The sequence below is a fragment of the Macrotis lagotis genome, chromosome X (genome assembly GCF_037893015.1).
Source record: "Macrotis lagotis isolate mMagLag1 chromosome X, bilby.v1.9.chrom.fasta, whole genome shotgun sequence".
Taxonomy (NCBI): Eukaryota; Metazoa; Chordata; class Mammalia; order Peramelemorphia; family Peramelidae; genus Macrotis; species Macrotis lagotis.
The window spans coordinates 375,765,511-375,787,906 of record NC_133666.1 but is presented as its reverse complement, the minus strand read 5'-3'; the positions used below and the strand labels follow the sequence as shown (position 1 = coordinate 375,787,906).

The following is a 22,396-nucleotide window of genomic DNA, read 5'->3' as shown; positions in this document are numbered from 1 at the left end:
TTAGTCCTAAGGAAGGATGGCAGTGGACATAAAGCACTTGGAAAAACAAATGGATTCAGTGGATCAAGGATAGGAATTTCAGTTGTAAAAGGGTACAGGTGTAAATTTAACAGATTTTCTATTAATCCATAGTGAATCTTTATTGTATTCTTGAGATTTTGGGGTCTATCTTTAGACTTTCTACTAAAAAATGCTACTGAAATTCTTCTTCTTTGCGGTTTATTTTTAATTTATTTTTATTAGTTCTTAAACTGCAAGAATCAGCCACCTTGGTTCCTCACAGTAAGACCTGGAATGCAATGCAGTAATTCAGTGTAGGCTATCATAATGAACCTTTTGGTTTGTTCCTGAGGAAATGAATCCAACAGACCTGAATGATATATATTTTTTTTAATTCCTGTGACTTCTAGCTGCTTTTGGGGGATGTATGTATTTGGAGACCCTGGTTATGAATGGGGCAGGTAAAACTTGGATCCTAGTTTCTGTGCTATTCCACTTATCACAGTCCTAGGTATAATAGTCAAGGTGGGATGGCATTGGCTTCCAGGCTCTCCTACACTTCCACACAACTAGGGATGAGCTCCTTTTCATCTTCAGATTATGAATGGGAAAGGGAAAATCCTACTCCATATTCAGAACTCCCCTTTGGTCCCCAATAGTATAGAAAAGGAATTGCCACAGTTATGAGTAGATTGAAGAGTAAGACCTGAGGTTTCTTGGAAATGAACCCATATCAGGGTGTCTATTCTCTTTAACTTCCACAATTTAAAATGAGGCTGCTGTGGGGAAAATGGGGTGGGGTTCTTCAGACACTGCTTCAGTTCTGAATTTGTATAAGTGCAATCATTTATTTCTACTAGGTATTTTATTTTGTTTATTTTTGGGGGGGTATTCACCTCTAGTATTATATCCTGTGATTCATTTGTCACTATTTTCCATTATTCCTCAGGAGATTCTAGAGCTAGCTATAATTGAAAAGAATATTTTATTCAAAGATTTGCTGGAAGTCCCAGCCTACTTTAACAAGTTGATGGCACATTAATTCCTTTCATAAATTTAATATTCCAGTCAAAGTGAACTACTTATTATTCCTCAAACACACTCCATCTCCTTTCTCTGTTTTCAAATAGATTGCATCCCCATGCTTGAAATGTTTCTTCCTACATCTATTATTTTTCATTCCTTCTTTCCTTCAAAGTTTAATTCAAAGATCCACCTTCTACTATAAACTTAATTTGAGACCACAGTAGTCAGTGATTTCCATTCATCCATTTCTGCCCTCTTCTAATAGATTTCTTTTTATCAGAGCTGCATATAGTCTGTATTCATATTTGGTAATCGCATTCTTACATGCATTATTTTTTCCAATAGAATGTAAGGTCCCTAATGAGATGTTCTTTTCCTTTGTACTCTCATCTAAAAAATTTCCTGGAACACAGAAGATACATAAAAAATGCTTATTGTTAATAAAATGTGAATATAATCAGTTAGTATTGGAGATAGATTATTGCTTTCTTAAACACTGTTCAGTATGTACATATAAGCATTTTGTTTTCATTTTATGAAGAACAGAGAATGTCTAATAAGGCTAGAAAATTATACATAGAAAACTTTGTGATTTGATTTAAATTTTTTTTTAGGTTTTTCTAGGCAATGGAGTTAAGTGGCTTGCCCAGGGCCACACAGCTGGGTAATCATTAAGTGTCTGAGGGCAGATTTGAACCCAGGTACTCCGGACTCCAGGGCCGGTGCTCTATCCACTGCACCACCTAGCTGCCTCGTGAATGTTTTTTTAAAAAAGCAAGGGAAGAGAAAAACAAACAAGATGATCTGCTCAAATAGATAGCAAAAAAGTCAAAGAAAGAAATAAAAAGAATAATATGAAACAAAAGTTAATAATTTGAAGGAGAAAATACTCATAAAAGAAAAAAAATATCCGATTGGTTTCATGTCTATAGAATGAGTATAAAATAATACACTAACATTTTGGAATTTGTTCAGATGATTAATAACTTAAGCTTAACAAGAGGAGTGTGTGAATTGTACAGGAGCAAGAATTTAGATAAAAGGTGTGGTTTAGTGACACTGTGTATCAAGATGGAACCTCTGGAATGAAGAAATATACAGAGACCATCTAAGTGACAAAAAAAAAAAAGAGATGAAGTATTCTACAGACCACTTGGACAAAAAAGAGTAATTGGATAAAAAGATGTTTCAATTACAAAACTGACAAAGAGATAACATGTAGATATGATGGAGGTATTGATGTAAATAGATTGTAAGATCCTTGAGGGCGGGGTGGCTAGGTGGCAGCAGTGGATAGAACACTGGCCCTGGAGTCAGGAGTACCTGAGTTCAAATCCTGTCTCACAGACACTTAATAATTACCTAGCTGTGTGGCAAGCCACTTAACCCCGTTTGCCTTGCAAAAACCTAAAAAAAACAAAAGATCCTTGAGAGTGCTGATGTTTTGGAATTTTTTGGTCTCTTTTTGTACCATCAGAGTTTAGCACAGTTATTAGCCTATAGCAGATGCTTAAAAACTAATGTATCTACTTCTGATAAAAATATATTTCTTTTCTTGTGTATATATATAAATGTAGATGACAGTATGACATTTTATCTTTCATCATATACTTGTGAAAATAATGGGACCTAAATTTTATAAAAGCATAATTTGGATATACATTTAACTGGTGGATGATCAGACAAAGAGGATTGTTATTAAGGAATTAACATCAGTAAAATACTGAGAAATTATGAAAAGTCTTTTCTCTTTGTTTTGGCAACATTTTAAATAAAAGCCTGAAGAAAGACATAGAGTGCTTATAAAATTTGCAAGAGGAATGAACATTTTTAGAGAAATAAGAAAGATAGCATTGTTTAATCAAGATTCTGTAAAAATATTGGAGCAATTGAACACATCTATTAAAAAAAAGCTAATTGTGATAAATATAAAACTCTACATTCAGGTTTCAAAGATCACTTCAAAGTTAAAAGAGAAATGAGCTATAATTAAAAAGTTATTCCTATAAAAACAGCTAGGTTTTAGAATATAATGAGGTCAGTATGAAATCAGCAGAGTGACATAACACTTTTTTTTAAGGTTTTTTTGCAAGGCAAACGGGGTTAAGTGGCTTGCCCAAGGCCACACAGGTAGGTAATTATTAAGTGTCTGAGACCGGATTTGAACCCAGGTACTCCTGACTCCAGGGCCGGTGCTTTATCCACTGCACCACCTAGCCACTCCAGAGTGACATAACACTTTAAAATACATTAACAAAGGCTTCATCATGAAAGGAACAGTACCTAGAAAAAAGAAGGTATTTATTTTCTTGTACTTCTTCTCTAATCAAACTGCATCCATAATATTGTGTCCAATTGCACCATCTCCTATCATCCCAGTTATTTCATGAAGCTTGTTGCTAAGATTGAGGCAGCTGAAAAGAAATGCAATAAGGGCAAGAATAGGAACAGGAACTTCACTTACAATTTCATTGGTTAAAGGAACTCCCAAATAGGAAAACTACCTCAACCCATGCGCATATTACATTTTCTGCAATTTTAGAATACAACCTAGAGCACTGAAATTTTAAGAGACTTTCCTTAGAATCACATAGTCAGTATGCATCAGAAATGAGACATGAACTTAGACCTGCTTGGATTTTAAGGTGGTTACTGCTCTACCCTGTCTCTTGAAGGTATTCAAAACCATATTTTTTGAGTAAAGATTGAAGAAACTTTTTGCCATGGGGAAGAAAAAAGATGTAGGGATAAGAACTTAATCTGTAACCATTTAAATTGCTACATATGAGGCTGTTTGGTGGTGCAATGGATAGAGCACTGGCCCTGGAATCAGGAGGACTTGAGTTCAAATCCAACCTCAGATACATAATAGTTACTTAGCTGTGTGACCATTGCCGTGAAAAAAGTCAAAACAAAACAAAAAAGCAAATAAACTGCTATATATGATAGATATGGAATAAGAAAACAGAAGAATCATGTAATTTTCTCAGGAAAAAAAGATTTAGGTCAATATAGAGAAATTACCTATTGGCATATTTAAGTGCATTTTAAGAAAACTTCTAACAATTTCAGTCATCTTAAAATGGAATGGTTTAAACTAAGAACCTGTGAAATTTCCATTATTTAATAGAATATCATTAGGATTATTTGTTGGCAGTTGTTGGACTAGGTGACCTCTGGAATTACTGTCAATTCTCAGATTCTATGACTCTGATTCTATGAGAATATTCTGAGATCACAAAATCTCAAGTTGTATCAAAGTTAAATTCTTCAACTTTAACTAGACTGGGGGCTACCCCTTCATGTGATAAGTGCTAAACACAGTTATTAAGATTGAGGTCCAGAGAGCTCTTGAACAAACTTTGTAGCACTGTCTGTTTTATAATTACCCTCCTTTTTCAGAAAGTCTTTTTGATGCATAGGCTAAATTAATGCTTATTGAAGTTAGGTCTTGTTCACCTTGGTTTGTATTCTTTTATTAATATTATGAGATGAGACTTCAATCTTTTATTCTCAAGTAAAATACTTTTCTCTGAATAAAGTAGATCTATTTTTATGTTTCATTTTTTGTCTTGACTAGAAGGATACATATTTTTTAAAAAAAGACTTTACAACAAGAAACATTGTTCTTTAAAAGATGTCTATATTCTTTTTAAAAAAAAAAACTGATGAGGATTTAAAATCTTTTTTGTACCTAAGAATTATGCTCTATTCAATGAGATCTAATCCTTTCATAATCTAATTCTTTAAGCACTGCATATCTATTGTACCAATGGATGAAAATATATCCTTTCTAACACTATATTTTCCTTAGCAGTGTTTCATTGTTAAGTTGTAAAAAAGAAGCTTCATAAAAATTATATAATGCCAGATGGATTGTACTCCCCACATAATTAATTTTCATAAAATTTTTCATATTCAAATAAATCTAGACTTATTTTTCTCTACATTAATACAGTATTGTTGTAATTGATAAGAAGGGCAGAAGGAAACTAAATGCTATAGAAATTTTAATCATCATAAAATTTGTAAAAAAAAATGTATCAATGGTAGGATATGTGAAATTATAAAAGTAAAATAAATCCTAGAGAAAGGAAGATATATATATATATACTCTAAAAATATATTGTACCTTTTAATAAAAAAATTTCAATTTTATCTTTGTTTTAATTTATCAAAAGAAAATGACTCATTTTATTCCCATATCTTAGATGCTTGATACAGAATATGATGGTATAATTGAATACCAGTAACTAGGTAATCACTGGATCTGCAGTCTGAAGCCCTATTTGTAGTTAGACTGAACAATAAGTAATATTTTAATAATGTTAGCATTTAAAATTTTAGTATTATCTATGATATGAATTTCCCTTTTAATTTATAATGATAGAATCAACAAACCTTAGATGATGTCATATCCTATATCCTCATTTTACAGATGTGAAATGTGAAGAAATGAAGATTGATATCAACTTGATAACTGACTCACCCAAGAGGTGAGATGACTTTTTCTGGATGCCACACCTGGTAAGAGTCAAAAGACAAAATAAAACAAACTGTGGGTCTATCAATCTTCATTTCCAGCAGCCCAACCAATATAGTATGCTGTTTAATTTTTTTTAGGTTTTTGCAAGGCAAATGGGGTTATGTGGCTTGCCCAAGGCCACACAGCTAGGTAATTACTAAGTGACTGAGGCTGGATTAGAACTCAGGTACTACTGACTCCAGGGCTGGTGCTCTATGCACTGCACTGCCTAGCCACCCCATGTTTCATTTTTGAACAAAATGAGGCAAACTTGTTCTATATTCTCCTTTCCTGATATCTTCTAGGTTTATTCCTTTTGAAAAAGATTGCACAAGATAATTTTCAAACAAATGTCTGTTTATTTTTAATGATAAAATTGTAGAACAATCTTTCTGACTCAGTAGTATTGTAGCACATTTCATCATATACTTCTCTCTGCAGAAGAGAAAAGCAACATCCTTGTTTGCTCTTTGACTATTTGCCATAGTTTGAAAATTGCTTGCCAATATACATTAGGTTTTTTTTTTTTGTGGACTGGGACTTTGTCAGCCCAGTTCACTGGTGACATAGATTCAATATTGGAACAAAAGTAAAAATGTATACCTCTTTACAACATTAATAATAAGAGATTCACTGATACAAAAACAGTGAAAGAATATTCAAAAAGAATAGGCATTAAGAGAACTTCCAATTGATTCAACTGTATGAAGGACCTTTGGCTTACAATATTCATTCTGATGCAAATAATTCCTGATGACTACTTTACACCAAGGTAATAAGGAAATGATAGCTTTTCTATCACTGAGTCAAACAAATCACAAAAAAAAAAAAAGGATTACAATGATTTTAAGGGAAAATTAGCCTATTTTGCATAGAGTTAGTGGTAGTGGTGGTTGGTAGGATATTTTTCCTACCCATATACACAAGAAATATGTTTTTGTTTTACTTTTCTTCCTTCATTTCCAAAAAGAACCAAAGTCATTACAAATGGATGATGTCTTGACTTGTGCCTGAATTGGATTTAAATGAGGCAGAGTTGGTCAAAGTTATCAGCCCCACTCTCTCTTCCAGTGTCATCAAAGTTTAGTAACAAGACAAAATTAAAAAAACAAAACAAAAACAAAAACAAAAACAAAACCCAACTGTTTGGAGTCTGGGATACTGTAGATGACTTTGCCATCTTCCATGTATGACTATACTCAGTGTTCCACCTTCATGATTATTTTTTAAATTAATTTTTATTAAAGATATTATTTGAGTTTTACAATTTCCCGCCCCATCTTGCTTCCCTCCCCCAACCCGCTCTCTGTCAGTAAAGTACTCTGTCAGTCTTTACTTTGTTTCCATGTTGTACCTTGATCCAAACTAGATGTGATGAGAGAGAAATCATATCCTTAAAGAAGAAAAGAGAAGTCTAAGAGGTGACAAGATCAGACAATAAGATATCTGCTTTTTTCTAAATTAAAGGGAATAGTCCTTGAACTTAGTTCAAACTCCACAGCTCCTTATCTGGATACAGCTGGCACTTTCCTTTGCAGACAACCCCAAATTGTTCCTGATTGTTGCACTGATGGAATGAGCAAATCCTTCAAGGTTGAACATCACTCCCATGTTGATGTTAGAGTGTACAGTGTTTTTCTGGTTCTGCTCATCTCATTCAGCATCAGTTCATGCAAATCACTCCAGGCTCCCCTGAAATCCCATCCTTCCTGGTTTATAATAGAATAGTGTTCCATGACATACATATACCACAGGTTGCTAAGCCATTCCCCAACTGAAGGACATTTACTTGATTTCCAATTCTATGCCACCACAAACAGGGGTGCTATAAATATTTTTGTGCAAGTAATATTTTTACCCTTTTTTTATCATCTCTTCAGGGTATAGACCCAGTAGTGGTATTGCTGGGTCAAAGGGTATGCACAGTTTTGTTGCCCTTTGGGCATAGTTCCAAATAGCTCTCCAGAAGGGTTGGATGAGTTCACAGCTCCACCAACAGTGTAGTAGTGTCCCAGATTTCCCACAACCCTTCCAACAATTATCATTATACTTTCTAGTCATATTGCCCAATCTGAAAGGTGTGAGGTAGTACCTCAGAGAAGTTTTAATTTGCATTTCTCTAATAATTAATGATTTAGAGCATTTTTTCATATGGCTATGGATTGCTTTGATCGCCTCATCTGTAAATTGCCTTTGCATATCCTTTTACCATTTGGCAATTGGGAAATGGCTTTTTGTTTTAGAAACATGACTGAGTTCTCTGTATATTTTAGAAAACAGTCCTTTCTCAGAATCATTAGTTGTAAAGATTGTTTCCCAATTTACTACATTGCTTTTGATCTTGGTTACGTTGGTTTCATCTACAAAAGCTTTTTAATTTAATGTAATCAAAATCATCTAATTTGTTTTTGGTGATGTTCTCTAACTCTTCCTTAGTCATAAACTGCTCCCCTTTCCATAGATCTGAGAGGTAAACTAATCCTTGATCTTCTAATTTGTTTATAGTATTGTTTTTTTATGTGTAACTCCTGTAACCATTTGGATCTTATCTTGGTAAAAGTTGTTAGGTGTTGGTTTAATTTAAGTTTCTTCCATACTAACTTCCAATTATCCCAGCAGTTTTTATCAAAGAGGGAGTTTTTATGCCAATGGCTGGAATCTTTGGGTTTATCAAACAGCAGATTACTCTAATCATCTCCTGATTTTACACCTAGTCTATTCCACTGTTCCACCACTCTATTTCTTAGCCAATACCAAACAGTTTTGATGACTGATGCTTTATAATATAATTTTAGATCAGGTAGGGCTAAGCCACCTTCTTTTACACATTTTTTCATTAAGCTCCTGGCAATTCTTGACTTTTTATTTCTCCATATGAATTTACTTACAATTTTTTCTAACTTATTAAAGTATTTTTTTTTTGGAATTTTGATTGGTAGGTCACTAAAGAGATAGTTTAGTTTGGGTAGAATTGTCATTTTTATTATATTAGCTCTACCTATCCATGAGCAGTTGATATTTGCACAGTTGTTTAAATCTGATTTAATTTGTGTGAGATGTGTTTTATAATTATTTTCAAAAAGATTCTGAGTCTGTCTTGGCAAATAGACTACCAAGTATTTTATATTGTCTGAGGTTACTTTGAATGGGATTTCTCTTTCTAGCTCTTCCTTCTGCATCTTGCTAGACATATAAAGAAAAGTTGCGGAATTATGACCGTTTATTTTATAACCTGCAACTTTGCTAAAATTGCTAATTGTTTCCAGTAGTTTTTTGAATGATTTCTTGGGATTCTCTAGGTAGACCATCATGTCATCTGCAAAGAGTGAGAGTTTTGTCTCTTCCTTCCCAATTCTAATTCCTTTAATTTCTTTTTCTTCTCTAATTGCTGATGCTAACATTTCTGATACAATATTGAATAGTAGTGGTGATAATTGGCAGTCTTTTTTCATCCCTGATCTTATTGGGAATGCCTCTATCCTCTCCCCATAGAATATAATGCTTATTGATGGTTTCAGATAGATACTGCTAATTATTTTAAGGAATTGTCCATTTATTCCTACACTCTCTAGTGTTTTTAATAGGAATGGATGCTGTATTACTTCAAAAGCTTTTTCAGCATCTATTGATATGATCATGTGATTTCTGATGTGTTTGCTGTTGATATAATTGAGTATACTAAAACTAACGCTGCATTCCTGGAATTAATCCTACTTGATCATAATATATTTTCCTAGTGATAACTTGTTGTAATCCTTTTGCTAAGATTTCATTTAGGATTTTTGCATCTATATCCATTAGGGAAATAGGATTATAATATTCTTTCTCTGTTTTAACTCTTCCTGGTTTAGGTAACAGCAACATATTGGTTTCATAGAAAGAGTTAGGCAGAGTTCCATCTTTCCCTATTTTTCCAAAGAGTTTATGTATAATTGAATTGGAACCAATTGTTCCTTAAATGTTTGGTAGAATTCACTTGTGAATCCATCAGGCCTTGGAGATTTTTTTTAGAGAGTTCAATAATGGCTTGTTGAATTTCTTTTTCTGAGATATGGTTGTTTTTATGTATTTAAACTCTTCTTCATTTAACCTGGGCAACTTATATTTTTGTAAATATTCATCCATTTTACTTAGATTATCAAATTTATTGGCATGGAGTTGGGCAAAATAATTTCGAATTATTACTTTAATTTCCTCCTCATTGGTGGTGAGTTCACCTTTTTCATTTATGATACTAGCAGTTTGGTTTTCTTCTTTCTTTGTTTTAATCAAATTGACCAGAGGTTTATCAATTTTATTGGTTTTTTCATAATACCAACTTTTGGTTTTATTTATAAATTCAATAGTTTTTTCCTTTTGATTTTATTAATTTCTCCTTTAATTTTTAGAATTTCTAGTTTAGTATTTAATTGGGGATGTTTGATTTGTTCATTTTCTAATTTTTTTAGTTGTATGTTTAGTTCATTGATTTCCTCTTTCTCCATTTTATTCCTGTAAGCATTTAGAGCTACAATATAACCCCTGAGAGTCACTTTGAATGAATCCCATAGGTTTTGGTATATTGTTTCATTATTATCGTTATCTACTATAAAATGGTTAACTCTATAATTTGTTTTTTGGTCCACTCATTTTTTAAAATGAGGTTATTCAGTTTCCAATTTGTCTGGGTGTATATCTCCTTGGTCCAGTATTGCATATGACTTTTATTGCATTCTGATCTGAGAAAGATGTATCCACTATTTCTGCCTTTCTGCAGTTGATCAGTAGGTTTTTATGTCCTAGTACATGGTCAGGTTTTGTATAAGTTCCATGTACTGCAGAGAAAAAGGTATATTCCTTTCTATCCCCATTCAATTTCCTCCATAAGCCTCCATATCAAATTTTTCTAACAATCTATTTACCTCCTTAACTTCGTTCTTGTTTATTTTATGATTTGATTTATCTAGATCTTATAGTGGGAGGTTGAGGTCTCCCACTAGGAGAGTTTTGCTGTCTATGTCTTCCTGTAGTTCTTTCAGCTTCTCCTATAAGAATTTGAGTGCTGTCCCACTGGGTGCATATATATTCAATATTGAAATGCTTTTACTATCTGTGGTACCTTTTAGTAGGTTAAAGTTTTCTTCCTTATCTCTTTTGACACTATCTATTTTTCCTACTGCTTTGTCTGAGATAAGGTTTACTACCCCTGCTTTTTTTGCTTCAGCTGAAGAAAAATAGTTTTTTGTTCCAGCCTTTTACATTTACTCTATATGTATGTCTCTACTGCAAATCAGTTTCTTGTAAGCATCATATTGTAGGATTCTGACTTTTAATCCACTCTGCTATTCACTTACATTTTAAGGGAGATTTCATCCCATTCACATTCAAGGTTATGATTACTAATTCTTTATTGCCCTCCATCCTATCTTCCCTCCATTTGTATTTTCCCCCCTTCCCTCACTTATCCATATCCCCCAGTATTTTGTTTCTGAATACCACTCCATTCAGTGTGTTTGCCCTCCTATATCACACCCTATTCTTTCTTTCCCCTTTCATCTTTTCCCTTTTCCCTTCACTTCCTTTTCATATTTCCCCATTTTCCCCCCCACTCCCTTTTCCATTCTCCATCCCACCTCCTCTTTTCCCGTTTTAATACTTGTAAGGTTAGATGTTTTATTAGTTAACTGAGTATGTGTAGGTTGACTTTAAGCCAAGTCTGATGAGAAGAAGAATCAGGTGTTTCTCCTCTGCTCCCTTCTTCCTCTCTATTGCCATAGGCTTTTTTGTATCTCTTAGCGTAATGATATTTACTCCATTCACTCCCCTCCCTCCTCCAGTCTCTTTTGAAGGAGGTAGTGTTTTTTAGATCATTCTAAGTCATAGAAAATACTGAGTGTCTGTTCCTTCTAATTCAGTATATTCTATTGAATAGAGTCAAAATTCCTGAAACTTATTAGGGTCTTCCTCCCAAGTGGGGTTAAAGCCAGTTACAACTCTTTAGATAGCAGTCTCATGGATAGGTCGTGAATGTCCATCATTTCTGGTTAGGTATATTCTCTCTGTTAGAGTTACAGTTCTCAAGATTTATGAGAATCTTTTTTCCCCCCATGCTGGGATATAACCAGGTTCAACTTACTGGATTGCATTTTTTTTCCTTTTACCGCCACCATTTTTTTTTACCTTTTCATGTGTCTCTTGAACTTCCTGTTTGATGTCCAAATTTTCTGTTTAGCTCTGGTCTTTTCATCAGAAATTTTTGGAATTCTTCCATTTCATTAAATGTCCATCTTTTTCCCTGGAAGAGAAGGCTCAGCTTTTCGGGAAAGTACATTCTTGGCTGCATTCCAAGCTCCCATGGTCTTCGAAATATCTCATTCCTGGCCTTTCCTTCCCTTAATGTTGATGCAGGCAGGCCCTGCATGATCCTTACTGTGGCTCCTTGATATTTAAATTTTTTCTTTCTGGCTGCTAGCAGGATTTCCTCTTGTATCTGATAGTTCTGGAGTTTGGCCACAATATTCCTTGGTGTTTTCATTTTAGTATCTTTTTCCTGGTGGGGATCAATGTACTCTTTCAATTACTACTTTGCCCTCCAATTCCATGATATCAGGGCAGTTTTCCATCACTAGATCCTGTAACATTAATTTCAAGCTTTTTTTTCTCTTCAATGTTTTCAATTAGTCCTATAATTTTCAGGTTGCCCTTCCTCGATGTATTCTCGAGGTCAGTGGTTTTGTTTATGAGGTATTTCACATTTGCTTATATTTTTTCTATTTTTTGATTTTGTTTAACTGACTCTTGCTGTCCCATGGAGTCATTAGTTTCTGTAGACTCCATTCTTTTTTGGGGGAGGAGTTTTCTTCATTAACCTTTTGCAACTCCTTTTCCAATTCATCAATTCTACTTTTGAAAGACCTTTCCATTTGACCAATTGATGTTTTGAGCGAATTAATTTCTTTTTGCATTTGCCCATTTGAAGATCTGAGAGATTTATTCTCATTTTGTACTTGTCCAATTGTACTTTCTAAGGTTTTGTTTTCATGTTGCAAGGTATTAATTGTCTCTCCGAAATTTACAGTTAATTTTTAAACTCCTTCTTTATTTCTTCAAGGAAGTCTTTCTGTGCTGAAGACCAGATTGTATTCTCCTCAGAGATTCCAGGTCTCTCTGAGTTATGGTCTTTCCCTTCCAAGAATTTTTCTATGGATCCACCGTTCAGGTGACCCTTCTTCATTTTGCTAAGAACTGAGTTGGGGAGGGGCTGGTTCCCAGGGCTTGGGATGCTAAAGACTTTACTCACTGAGTGCAGTTTATCTGCCTGGACAGTATGAGGTGCTGATTGCATTCTCTGGAGTGTCTGTGACCTTGGTTGAGGCCTTCTCCCTTTCCTTGAAGGGAGGAGTTGAAGCTACTGAATTCTTTTGCATTCAATCAATGGTGGGCTTTACCCTGGCCTGAGGTCATTCCTCATCTGGGCTTGTTCTTCTACTCACACACCTGGGCCTGAGGCAGAAGTAGTTTGCATTTGTTTATAAGGGAAGAAGTCTGAGTTGTAATGGGACTCAGACCAGAGGGGCCCAGGGATGGTGGCGGAAGCCTTCTTGCTCCAGAACTCTCCACCAGCCCTGTCCGGGATCTCCTGAGGGACAGCTCCGACACCAGTGCCTCTGCTATCCCACCAACTCACACCCCTGTTGTCCAGCCCCACCTCTGATCCAGCAAGTTCTGCTCTAGGGCCCTCAGACTCCTGGTTATAATTCAGCTGTTGATCTGGCTGATCTGGGGCTGATCCTCCCTCTGAGGCAAGACTCACCTGCCCAAATTTGGCCAAAGTTGCTGCCAGAGACAAATCCTGAGGTAGATGTTTTTTCTCCTGGCTTTTCTTTCTGGGGTTTGTGGGTCGGATTTCTTTTAAGAGGTTTGTTTCATGTGATAGATGGGGAGGAGATCAGGAGACTTTAGAACTGTGCCTGTCTTCTCTCCACCGTCTTGGCCAGTAGTCCCACCTTCATGATTATTGTAGCAAATCATCCTTATCTATCCAAAATGTTCAGGAAAATATTCACATGCTTGCTGTAGACATCCCTCTATCCCACCAGTGGGTTTGAGGGAGGCCTATCTCTGACCTGTTTTAGCACTTCTGGTAAGAAGGTTTACTTGGGTGTGGCCACTGTGCATACTGCAGCTTCTTTATGTCAAAGGTGAAAACTGAATATTAGGGAGACTTTGAGAATGCATCTACATCCCTAAAAAGGACTTGGTAAGTCCTCCTATCAGAGAAGCTACTTATCTTTGAATTCCAAATATAACCATGAATAATTTAGATATTTTGTGAATATTTGCCTAATAAAAAAGAGAGGAAAGGAATTTGCATCAGAAATGATTTCACTTGCTCTGCAAACTGTAAACTTTGAGAATTGTTGTGGGACAATCAGAAGTTAAGTGACTTGTGCAAAGTCATAAGTCTCACTAACCATTGTATAACACTGCTTTTTATTAGTCCAACCCATCCCTCCCCCACCCCTTTTTAAATTGTAACTAGGAGAAGTAATATGAAAAGTTTGAAAGAGTTTTTCTGGGCTTCACTTTCCTTCATTTGTAAGATGAAAAAGATGTATGAGATAATTTCTAAAATCATTGTGAGCTACAAATATCATGTTTTTGTTATTTCATGCATTTTTTCATGGTAAATATTTTGTTAATAAATTATAATAAAAATTGTATTTTAGATTCCCTCTAAAAGAACAGTCTGTTTGTCCTAAAGTAGATTTTGGACATTCTGGTCTTTCACTAAATTTCAAAGAGAAACACTGATAATACTGATATTAATGTAGTAAGATGAAGGGATTTTGTTATTTTTGCTTCTTCTAGATATAATATATATGTATATATATATATATACACATATATATGTATATATGTATATATATACATTTATATATATGTACACATATATATATATGTGTACATATATATATATATAAATGTAAAACTTTGAACTGTGTATGGCATTCAAGGGAGCATTCTTAGTAAAGAAGGTAAAATTAGTCAAGGAATAAATATATTTTCTCTGGCATTTCAGTGAACATGAAAATGTCTTAGGCATGTTTTCAGAAGTGATCCAAAAAAGGAAATAATCAAAAAATGAAATCAGGAAAGAAAAAAAAATCTATCGTCTAACAATCCTTTTGAGTATATATGTGATTGTGTGTGTGTGTGTGTGTGTGTGTGTGTGTGTGTGTGTGTGTGTGTTTGTCAAGGAAAACTCAAACATCAAAAGCAGATTGAAGACAAAAAAATAGAGAACAGATGAACAGACTAGAAACCTAGAACTATTTGAATTATATTAATTTGGAATTTTAGAGCTATTTATGTGACTTAAATTATTTAGATATTAAGTAGCAAAACTGTGAGTTGAATTATTATCTTTTGAGTCCAGATTAAGTCCTTTCCATCATAATTTTGTTATATTCTTTCTCTTGATTTTACATCAGACCTTTCTAAAGATCTCTGATTTAGAACTCAAATCAGATATTTTCAAGTCCATGCACCTCATTTTCCAAATGAAGAAATTGAGACACCTACAGGTTTTGTACCTTCTAATGGTCATAGAAGTAATAGATGTCAGAAGTGAAATTTAAGGCATAAGCATTTTTTTAAGAATGTCTTTTTTCTACTTACCATACATTCCAAAAGTAATTATTGTTTGCTTTATAAAATAAGGAAACTGTATGGGTTCTATCAGGTGTATAGAAAATTAATTACTGTTTAAAAAGAAATGTGTATTGCAGTCAATTTATCTATATAGATAGGTAGATAGATTGGTTGGTTGATTGTTGCATTTGGTAACTCTCTGCTAAGAGTGACCAATGCAGTTATATCAACATGGCATGGCCAACTGTTGGAAGCTTCTCTTCAAAGGACAAATGTATGGGATGTAATTAAAAAGAAATCTCACAAGACTTTACAAATAAAACAAGCTGCTAAAGATATCCACTGATTTATGTAGCCATGGCTAAAGTAGTTGAATCAAACCTTACAGAATTCCCACACAAAAACCATATATTGTCATTGGTAGGAAATTGTGGGAATTAAATGAAGAGTTGTTGCATTCATAACTAGGTAGAATTAAAGTTGTTAACTTCAAGGTGAAATAAGGATAGAAGAAATAAAGCTAAGATAATGATTAAGGAAATATATGGATTACTTCTTTTTTTTTAGATTTTTTTTTCAAGGTAATGGGGTTAAGTGGCTTGCTCAAGGTAACATGGCTAAGTAATTATTAAGTGTCTGAGGTTAGATTTGAACCCAGGCACTCCTTACTCCAAGGCTGAGTCTCCATCCACTACCCCACCTAGCTGCCCCAATATATGTAACATTTCTACCACTAGATTGAAGATTAGACATGTTTTCCAATCCTTTCAGTATCTCAAATGTTTGACAAATAAAATTATGTGGAAGAAGTAAAGCAAGACATCAAAAAGCCAAATGATGTAATCACCCTATGAACTATTTTTTTAATCATTAATATACTAATTCTCCCTCATGCTATGCCAAGAAGACATAACAATTCATGGGAAAAATAATTGGATAAAAGAAAATGATAATGATGAAATAATATATCAAAATTACTGGGAAATAACTAAAACAATTTTAGTGAATCAATTATTCCCCTCAAATATCCATTTAAAATTACAAATTTACCAAAAAATTCAAAAATAAGTAACACAGAAAGAGATATTAAAAATTGGGCTGATATTATTGGAAAATATTAATGTGATAATGGTTTCATGTGGTGGCCAGTTTCTCTAGCTGTGAGTATTTTGATGCGTGGGTATAAAGTTGGGGGCTTGTCTCATAGTCTGATCATCTTTCATCAGGAATTGCTCTGTACTAAATTTGCTATTGTCAAGAAAAGTATAAATATGTATGTATATAAAAATGAAAAACAAGAACAAAAGATCAATAATCTATTAGTATTCTTGGCACAAAATGTCCTTAAATAAAAGATTTTGCTTTGAAAAAAAATGGAGAAGAAAAAGAAAAACATACACTATAATTACTAAAGAAATTGTATACTAAACTATTTTTAAATATTAAAAGCTGTATCCCTTTTGCCTACCTGATTAAAAAGAAGATCTGAAAAAGGAGGAGAGGCAAAATTACAAGACTAGAAGTAATGAAAATTTTTGTCAAAATATTTTATACAGATTTATATAATATTTTATAAAATGAAGGCACCAAAAATAAAGTAATATCTTAAAATTAAAAAAAATCCTGAATTAAATAAATGGAAATAGAAATTCAATTTTAAATAATTTTAACATATTTTAATTTTTTTATTTTAAATAATATAAACTGTGAAAAAATAAAGAAAAGAAAAAATCACTCATTCTAAAAACACCACCAAAGAAAAAATTCTGGTCCTGATGGATTCACAGAAGAATTTTCTCAAACTTATAAATTAAAGTTTATAAATTATTGTCAAAAACTTAGAGAAATATAAATTTATCAAACAACTTTTCATAAGATAAATATAGCATGTAATAACTAAACCAGAGAAGTATATAGTGCAAATGAAGTATAAATCAACATTGTGTATTGAACAATGTTAAAATAATACTGATAAAATAGTATTAGACTATGATAATATTTTGAAGAAATATTAGAAAAATAATATTAAAACAGAGTTCATTAGGAAAACAAAGCCATTAAAAAATCTATAAAACCTGTATGTATGGAAGATTTTTAATCAGAAAAACATTGCCTAAAAGCAAGTATCATAGGATATACTGGAATCTTTCCCAATAAAAGCAGTAGTAAAACAAGGATGCACAAACTCCCCATCATTATTTGATATGGTTCTAGAAATGCTAGCCATGGCAATGACCTAAGATATAATAACATTAATTTATATAAAAAAGTAATAAAAAGTCAATGAGAACTCATTAAGTTTCTACTGAAAGGCATCTTGCTAAATTATGTGAATGCAATATAGATTGCACCAAGGAGCTCACAATCTAATGATGGAGATACAAGCAAACAACTGCATACTATAAAAAGAAAAAATGGAAAATGATCAAAAAAGAGAAGGCACTACAATTAAGAGGGAATTAGAAAAGATTCCATTTTTTTTAGTTGAGTCTACAAGAGTAATTTATACTTTTCCTGCGCTGATAAAATTTATTTGGAGAAAAAGAAAGTTTTAAAAATTAAAGGAAATAATAAAAAGCAGCAGTAATCAAAATTATTTGGGTTGGATTTTTCTTTAAAAAAGATCAAAAGAACAAAAACATTGAATAAGAAAAATAAATTAAATTTTAAAACATATAATTTCTTAAAGAAAAAATTCAAATAAATTAGGAATTTATTCCCCATTTTATGCAAACTGATAGGGAAAACTGGAACACAGTCTGACAGAAAGTAGGATTGGACCAACATCTTACCCTGTATTTCACAATAAATTCAAAATGGATAGTTGACATTGATATGAAACGTTTTTAAATGCAAAACGATCATATATATCTTTCATTTTAAATAGATTCATTCTTCATCAAATAAGAAATAACAAATGTAAAAGATAAAATGAATTCTTGCATAAAATTGAAAAAAGATTTAATCCATGTAGGATAAGAAGGGCAATTTTTGAATGTGTTATAATAATTTTGTCAGGTAAGGTTTGAGATTCTTAGCTATCTAGACTACTAATACAAAAAAAGAAAAATGTTAAATGGTTCATCAGATAATAGAATTCTTTCCTTGTATTCACACTAGATAAGACTAATCTTCTCTTCAATGGCATGTTCATTTCTCAGAGTTGTCATCTATAAAGGACACTGACATACTGGAATATGTCAGTAGACCAAAGCCAGGGAATTATGAAAACTTGAAACCATGCTATATGAAAATTAGTTTAAATGACTCTCATCTTCTGAGTATGCAGAAAATAAAAGCTACTTGGGAAAAAATTTCTGTCTTAAAAATATTTGAAGGATTGTTTCATTGGAGTGAAATTAAGCTATCTTGATGACCCATAGTTTAGGGAGAAAATAATATCAGTGGACAGAATATCTACTCTGGATATTAATAATAAGAACATATTCATAGGATGTCTCAACAGTCTCAATTCATTTAAAAATTTTTAATATTTTAAAACATTTCTAAGATTTGTATTAATACTCTATTATAATAGAATAGACTTTTTCAGGTGGTAGTGACTTTCATGTTGCTGAAGGCAGGTTACTAATGAATTTATAAAAGTGATCTAACAATTTGTCAGACCCAACTTCTTTATTTTATAAATGAAGAAACTATGGCATAGTGGGGGAGGAGGAGCAGTGCAAAATGTCTTCTTAAAATCAAATATTACATGATAAGACTGTACTTAGGACCCAACCACTGAATGAATCAAATATTTCTTAATTTTCTGCATGTCAAATCCTGTGCTAAGTACATCATAATAATTTTTAATAAAATAAAAAGTAAAATTTATAAAAGTAAAATTTTTTAAAAAATCAAATAGTTAAAAAGTAAAAAGCAAATTTTTAATAATTACTTTAAATAAACAAAAAATAAGAAAATGTTTAATAAAGTAAAAAAATTAATGATGTTTATATACATATATAAAAGGTTTTAGAAAAATCAAATATAAGACAATTTTTGAAATGGGAAGCATTAATAACTCAAGAAAGGTAGGAAATGGGGATCAGGAAAATCTGTAAAAATAGATATTTGTCTGACTTTATGTCTAAGTTTCTTATTCTTTGGCTTCACTTTTTTTTAAATTCTAGCTTGGACATCATCATCTCTAAGTTCTTTTCTTATGTAGGGATTCTTTGACTGATAATCTTGTTCTTATGTACTAGATGAAAACAGAGATATCTAATTATATTCTTATTTTATTAGATGTTCTTACTCATCCTACAGGACCTAAAGACCCTCATGGCTATATCAATTATAGTTGCTGTAATTGTTCAATCATCTTCAGTTATGTCTGAGTCATTGTGACCATCCCATTTGAAGTTTTCCTGGCCAAGATATTTAGAGTGGTTTTCTATTTCTTCACTCTGTTCATGTTATAGATGAGGTATGTAAAGCAAATAGGTTCAAGTAATTTGTTCAGGGTCATATTGCTAGTAAATGTCTAAGCCCTGAACGAATCCCAGGTCATTTTAAAATTATTTCATATATTTATTGTTTTTCAAGAAATCTCAAAAATAGTTTTCAACATTTATTTTTATAAGATTTTGAGTTCAGCATTATCCTACCACCCTCTCCCTTCCCCATGGGAGTCAGAAATCTGATATAGGTTGTTCAAATACAACAGTGCTTTACATGATTCCATAGTAGTCATGTTGTAAAAGAATACTTACAACTAAAGGGAAACAAACATAAGTTTTTTAAAAATAGACATAGTATATTTTTGCTTTATTTATCTTTTTGAAATCTTGGTTAAATAAATTGCATTTATTTAGATATTCAAATAAAATTATTATTCTAATTACTCAAATGCACTGAATTAAAATAGCATATTTTAACTGATTATATTAATGTCCAGACCCTGGAGATATAAATATCAAATTCTACTCACAATAAATATTTAACCAACAAGACAATACAAACATACATAGATAGATGATAGTAGATACATATTAATATACACATATACATGCAAATATATATATATATATATATATATATTATGTAAAAATGTGAGAGGAACTCTGGACAGGAAAACATTACTAGTTGAGAGGAATCAGACATTTCTATCTTCCTGCAGAAGCAAATTTCTGAACTGTATCTTAAAAAAGAAGAAAAAGCTTTTATGAGGTAGAGATCAGGAGAAAAAGAATTCTAATCCTGTGGAATGGCAAGAAAAAAGATACAGAGATAGAAAATGCAATGTCCTGAATTCAGAACAGAGAGATAATCAGTTTAGCAAAGTTCAGAATTGGGAAGTTTTGAACAATGACATTGGAAAGGTAGGTTGGATCCAGGTTATTAAAGTTAAATGGAGTATATTCTGGATATAACAGGAAATCACAAAAATTCATCAAATAAGGAGCCATACAGACCGATCTAGGATGAAGGGGTAAAACTTGCTTTGGCAGCAATATATAAAATATATTGGAGTGGGGGGGGGCTTAACAGGAAACCAATCAGGAGGCTCTTGCAGTTACCTAGTAAAGTGGTCATGATGAATTGCTCTAAGAGTATAATATTGCCAAAGTAGAACAATCCTATACAGAATTAGTCTAGTTTGCCATCTGAATTTCTATAATTTCAATTGGTCAGTCATTTAGTCAACAATCATGTATTAAGAATTAACTATGCTAAGTCCTGTGAATAGAAACACATGTAAGAAAGAAGGATGGTGTGGGAGTAGAGGGATGTTCCAGAATGAGAAGGAAATTGAAGTACTGTGGTAACATCTATAAAGTCATATGCAAAGTTGATAGACAAGGGGAGAATAGAGGTCTGATCATCTTCCTGACGAAGGAGCAATTGAAAGAAACAGTAATGTAAGATGAGTGGAACTATGTTAAAGAATGAGAATGTCACAGGAAACGAAACTCCAGATTGCATTGTGAAAAGCTGTTAAAGTAGGTCAGAAATTTCTAGGCTTTCTAGAATTCATCTACATACAGAATATTGGGATGAAATTAATGTACAGCAGCAAAAATAAGGGGCTAAAGCATTTGTCTTCCTGAGACATATTGAGAGGACCTCAGAGAAGATCAAGGGGCTGAGGCGTGACCTGAATGATGGGTAAATTCCTTCAGGACTACTCCATTGAAATAATAAACAATAAACCCTAAGGGAAATAGACAAGATCTCAAAAGATTTCCTCAAATTTCACATGACTCATGGCCTCAAGTAATTTCAGTTTAGGAACTTTGACCTCAAGAACTTTGACCTCAGAAACTTTCATTTTTGAAATAGAAGATTATGCTGTTTTTCTTTGAAAGATTGAAGAACCTGCATTAGTAAGGCCAGCAACATTGAACAACTGAGATTCCTGGCTGTAACTATGAGAGAGGAGGAAGGAACACAAGGCAGGTGAGGATAGTAACAAGAGGAGCAAGAAAAGTTTTGGACCAGCATGGCTGAGGCATAGCGGGGAAAGATGAGTCCTCATTTTGTTTTGCTCCAAAATATTGTTAATGACATTTTATATATATATATATATATATATATATATATATATATATATATATATATATACATATATATATATATGTATATATATATATATATACATATGTTTCTAAGCGAATAAAACTAATCAATAGGAAAAGAAATAGGCATATAGAAAAATAAAAAAAAAAACAAGATAGCTAGGTAGATGAATAGCTGGATAGATAGCGAGAGAGAGAGAGTGGATTAAAAACAGAGACCCTTTTAAAACAGAGATGAGGAAACCAAATTTTATTTAAATCTTGTAGAAACACATTACTATTAAAATGTATTGAGTAATGGGGAAAAATATAACTTATTTGCTGTTCAGAGGCATACAAATCAATACATGTAAAGTTATGTATTTTTAAAGTTGTTTTAAAAGAAAATGTTTTTAATATAAGACAAATTCTGTACCTGCCATGATGACACATACATAAGCTTCTCATTTTTTCAGTTGAACTAAACATATTGAATACACTTTGATTTCTTTGGAAATCATAAATCTCTTGTCACCTTGCTTATATTAATTGAGGACCAAGAAACTCAAACCTTAAAGAACTATTTTACTGAAATCTTGAAAACTCTCTGAAGCATTATTCAATGGCTTATGTCTCATTTTATACTTTTCCCATATCTGATTTGAATAACATTATATATCCTGGTGGCTTCAATATTTTTGTCTTAAAA

The 22,396-nt window shown here is 32.6% G+C and overlaps 1 protein-coding gene across 1 annotated transcript in view; it reads left to right on the top strand.

The window, feature by feature from the left end:
* Positions 1-22,396, top strand: part of LOC141499152 (uncharacterized) — a 54,584-nt gene that overhangs the window by 14,033 nt on the left and 18,155 nt on the right.